At 34.3% G+C, this 5,143-nt stretch overlaps 1 long non-coding RNA gene across 3 annotated transcripts in view; it reads right to left on the bottom strand.

The window, feature by feature from the left end:
* Window positions 1-4,447, bottom strand: part of LOC103146921 (uncharacterized) — a 58,498-nt gene extending 54,051 nt beyond the window's left edge. For 2 of the 3 annotated variants that reach the window (XR_001663788.1, XR_477198.2), the window contains exon 1: window positions 4,353-4,447. This is a non-coding gene — a long non-coding RNA (uncharacterized LOC103146921). Of the gene's footprint in view, window positions 1-1,040; window positions 1,138-4,352 lie in introns of those variants that run through there. The other variant, XR_001663789.1, reaches the window with a different exon arrangement.
* Window positions 4,448-5,143: the final 696 nt, after the last annotated feature.

The raw sequence follows: 5,143 nt of genomic DNA on the forward strand, positions 1-5,143 counted from the left end.
ATATTTTAATCATGAGAATAAAGTCTTAGCATTATAAGACTATGATCATAATATTAGCAGAAAAAAACATGCAATATTATGAGAAAAAAGTCATTTTAAAGAGAAAAAAGCTTTGATAGAGTCTTCAAAATATCACAAAGTCCTGCTACTGATAATAACATGACACTATTAAAAGGTTAAGTAATTCTTTATTTTTAAAACAGACACCAACGTATAACTTCACAAAATGCTCAACATTCCTCATTTTATTGCTGTAGTAAGACTAAGGCTTTTTCCTGCAGGACTTGTCATAAAATTTCTACTTTATTTTGGTAATTTTTCAACGTTACTCTCATAATTTCAAAAAACAAAATTCTCTTAGTCAGGCCCTGATAAGTCCTCGTAATTTTGTCTCCATTGAAATAAAGAAACATGTTTAATTAATATTGAAAAATAAATAGAAAAGTTAAAAAAATACATTGTATGTAATTTTTGAAAATTTGAAATTAGTTTCACCCTTAACAGCAGTATGGGAGAACTTTCAATTCAGTCTTCACTGTCACAAAAAAATGCAGTATTTTTCTTTTTTCGTTTGTTTATTTGTTTGTTGTTTTTTTGTTCTTATCAGTTTGATTGCACATTCACACCTCCCCAAACGAACTGTACTTTCGTTTAACTGGTACAGAATTTGATTAAAGCGGACTAATCCCCATTTTCTACCTTTCACAGTAAAAGGAAGAAGAAAATACAGTTTTGCCATTTGTTAAAATGGGTAACAACTTAGCTCATTTGTAGCTCTCATGTAAACATACTAGTAGCAGAAATAAACCAGTAATATAGCACTGCATTATTTATAAGCTAATGCTATATGCTCAGCTTAAAAACAACAGTCGGAGGGCTAGCCCATTAGCATCAAATACTTGGTCACGGTAGAGCTCAAATTAGAAACATTAAATAAACAAGTTACAACAAAGCATTAGCTAACATTAGCGCCAAAATAAGGCCTCCCGTTTGCATATCGAAGTGATAATTAGCATCGTTAACGCATCGTTATAACTCACCTTTGTCACAAACGCAGACACTTATCTTCATAGAAGGATAATTGCCGCCAACAGCGCCATACATATATTCCTAAGGACCCTTAGGTGCCCAACAAGGTGCCAGACGTAAGAGGTCAGCCATGAACAAAAATAATAAATAATCATAGGCCATTTATAACACCAAATGTCTGGAATCAAACCTTCTCGCTAAAACAGTTGCAATCTGTACTTGTTGTCTAATTTCTTTCTTCTAATTTCTGTAGCATCTTTGGTTTGCTTTTTTCTTTTTTTTACCCTGTAGCATTTTAAACTATAATTATTTTTGTAAGAGGTTCTGTATTGTATGCAAGTCACATCTGCAGTAACCATGTCTTATATTTTGATCTTAATGACGCTGGTTTTTATCTGTTCTCTTAATTTTTTAAACCATGTTTTTAAAGATATTAATAAAAATAATTTAAACTATACAAGAAAGGTTCTTTAGCAAAGCTTCAGTAAACTAAAAAGTGTTTTTTTTTTTAGGTTATATCGCTTCATCTGAACATGAAAAATTCTCTTGTTGTCTAAAAATAAGTTTGCTTCCCTTTTTAGTTTTAAATTAATCCCACAGAGAGCAAAGCTTTGACAACAGGGACCAGTATTCACAACCTCATCAAGACCACGCAATGTCAGTGTTTAAACATGTTGAATTTCATGCTGTGATTATCCCAGGCTTGATTTTTATCACAGAGAAAACACATGAAATGCAGTCAGCAGGTTGGTGGTTGTATTCATTAACAAGGTTTCTACACCGCTATGTGAAAAGAGACGGTGTTGCTTCTGTTGTAAGGTTACAGAAAAATGCATCCAATTTCTCTCTGCTTTGGAACAATTAGCCAATTCTCAAGCAAATTAGCATTTAGAAGCTAATTTACTGATACAGGTACAGAATAGTCAGCAGGGTTGTAACAAGATCCGCAAGGCAACCACATCTTGCTTGCAAGACTTATTTCAGGGGGCAAATCTCTTATTTTTAGTCCAACATAATAGTTTACGTATTTTAAAGAACTATTTGTGTACTTCCCAACTGCTTCTAAAAACAGCCAGCTGTTTTTTCTTGGAAATAAATTGATGTTTTTTGGTAGCTTGAAAATGGGCCGTTTCAAAAAGATCACAATTGCTGAGTCACATTCAGCGCGCACTGCACATTTACCTAGCAACCCAAGTAAAGTTCCGCCTGTTACTTAGCAACCCAAGCACAGTTCCACCCGTTACCTAGCAACCCAAGCACAGTTCCGCCTGTTACCTAGCAACCCCAGCACAGTTCCGCCCGTTACCTAGCAACCCAAGTAAAGTTCCGCCTGTTACTTACCAACCCAAGTAAAGTTCCAGTATGTTGGGTTTTCCGATGACTGCTGGAAAAGGCGAGTGTTTTGTTGTTGACTTACCCTCCAGAAACCACTTGCTGAATTCTTGTTGGTTGTGCAGGAGGCTCTGCTTCTGCTTTTCAAAGATGTATGGTTGTATAATTTTGCATCTTTTTGCAGATATTTTCACACAAGCGTACTGATTAGACTATAATCTCATTATCTAAGAATAAAATTGAGCAACTGTTTTGTACAGTTCATAGACCTATTCTAACCTGTTCAAGGTCACCTTTAAGTTAGAGTTAATTTGGGAAAGCAGGAGAACAAAGAAGAGAAAACCTCCAATTTTATCATTTTCTTCCCTTACTGCCAGTAGTATCAAGATGCAATTCATTTAAGAAGGTTCTGTGTCGTTCTCGTTTGGTATTGGCTGGTATTTTAGGGAAAAATGTCAGTTCAACATGATCGATTCATGTTCGGCCATCATGCTGACGAAAATGAGAAATTGAAATTGATTTTTGAAGGATGTTATTAAGATCCAGGCTGTGACTTTTGCTTTCTCTTTTTTTTTATGTAATCATGGGATTGTTATGGAGACAAAGACTAGGGCAAACATGGTAAAGCTAGAAAATAAACTCAAATATAAGCAATACACAATACAACAACAGAGAAATGGTGTTGTCATGAGTGAACACATGAAAAAACGCCTTAAAATCTGAAACATGATTCTCACCACATTGTTGTCATGAATTATAAATGTCAGTTTATTCAGCCAGGAGTGGTGTTAGGTTTACATATGCATGGATTTGTTCTGCAGCTCTGTTTTCTTAACAGTATTACAGGTTAGTTGGCTGTGTAACTACAAGATGTTTTTCACCCTCCACTGCAGCCAGGAAAATATCTCACATTCTCAAGGAGGTTGTTACATGATCTTCTGAGTGAGTAATTCAGAGATCACATAACAACTTATCCATCAGTGCATGAAACCCGGCAGAAAATGGGCTCTCTGATAGCCCTGTTGCAGTAATCTTTGCAGAACTCGATCTGTCACGTTTTGGGTGCGAGGAATCAAACCAGAATGTGCAAAAGATGGAGGTGAAAATGTTCTTTTTTTAAATATTTTAATATCAGACTTTGAAAAAATGTAACACCAAAAAAATGTATAATTCTAGCACAGGTAATGTTATTTTTCCATTTTAGTGAAAGGTTTTATGTTATTTGACTTCTCTAGAGCCAGATGTTTCCTGTCCTTTGACTGCAGATGAAAAAAGTGCACTTTCAGCAAAACTACTTGTCAAATAAACCTGCTGTATTCTATTGTATTGTATTCTTTTCTTTCTTTTTCTGTATCCTGTCCAGCAGTGTAGCGATCAGAGTCTGACTGCCAAAGTTCAATCGATCTAAAATGTTACAATCTGTTTGCATTCAAGTAGACTCAAATAATGTCAAATAAAACTCATAAATGTGACTTAGATCAAGTTATTCAGCTTACAAGTGCCTACTCTTACAACTTCATTACCATTAAACCATTTTTGCTCTTTAACACAACAAATATTAACAGAATACTGAGAATCAACAAATAAATCCAAACAAAATGGCATAAAAGGTTTTAAATCTCCATCATTGTGACAAAGAACATAAGTTAGTCGTTCTTGTTATTGTAAATAAAGTAAAAACTAAACTTTAATGTTTACTTTTGTATAATATTCAAATAAACACAATATTTAAAACAGATTTAAACATTTAAAGTAAACCATATTAGCAGGTCATCACCAGTTATGCTTGATTTAAACAACAAGTCATAAAGCATATAGTTTACTCCATGAAAACGCTACAACATTAAGCACCATTGTGCACTAAACAAGAGCTAGCATTGAGCTAATTAGCTACTATAACCATTAGCATTTCCATTAGCTTGAAGCTAATTTGCCAAAATCCACATGCAGAACAAAAAAAAAACCCTCAAAAGTTTAAACATTCAACTCACCGCGTTGGTCCGTTTCCAAAAATCGTAAAGAAGAATTATCTTTAAAAGTAATTTAGCTTGCTAGAGAGCTGACGGCCGATATAAAAACACTTCCGGTTTGCAGTGAAGTCACTTCCGGTCACTTGAACTAAACTGCGATATTATTGGAGAATATTATTTTTTGCTCTGCATTTTGCTCAAATTTTACTAATTCAGGAAATTTTAATCCTCCCATTTGTCTAATTAAAGTATTGGTGTGGTTGTTTTTTCCTACTTAAATGTTGATTCTTGTTTTCCCAGGATGACAAGTAATGTTGTATAAGTGCATTGTGTAAAGCAGGGGTGTCAAACTCAATTTCACCGAGGGCCACTTAAGCATATTGGCCCCCCTCAACGGCCACATTAACGGTACAAATCAGTAATGTATAAAAATACAATGTTAAAAATAAATTAAACACCACCTCATATTGTTAAATAACTGATTTTATGTATTGAAGTTTTAAATATTACATTTGAGTTTCCATGGATGTAAAATTACTGCTCAGTTTAAAAATTACAATATTTAAATCAGTGTTTAAAGGTGAGCAAACAAATAATAAAAACAAGTCACATGGGCAGAAATTGTAGACTTTACGCATAGATTTAGTCTCAGAGGCAACTGAAATTAATTAATTAAAAAAATCCTTTCTGAATATCATCTGATGGTCTCTGAACTAAATGCGTCTTTCTGACAGCGTGTTGAAGAGTTATGGACCGGGCGCTTTGGAGCGTCTGGTTAGGAAGCGCGTTACAAACCTTTGGTTGAAATGTAG

Source organism: Poecilia formosa, unplaced genomic scaffold (genome assembly GCF_000485575.1).
Source record: "Poecilia formosa unplaced genomic scaffold, Poecilia_formosa-5.1.2 Scaffold171, whole genome shotgun sequence".
Classification (NCBI taxonomy): Eukaryota; Metazoa; Chordata; class Actinopteri; order Cyprinodontiformes; family Poeciliidae; genus Poecilia; species Poecilia formosa.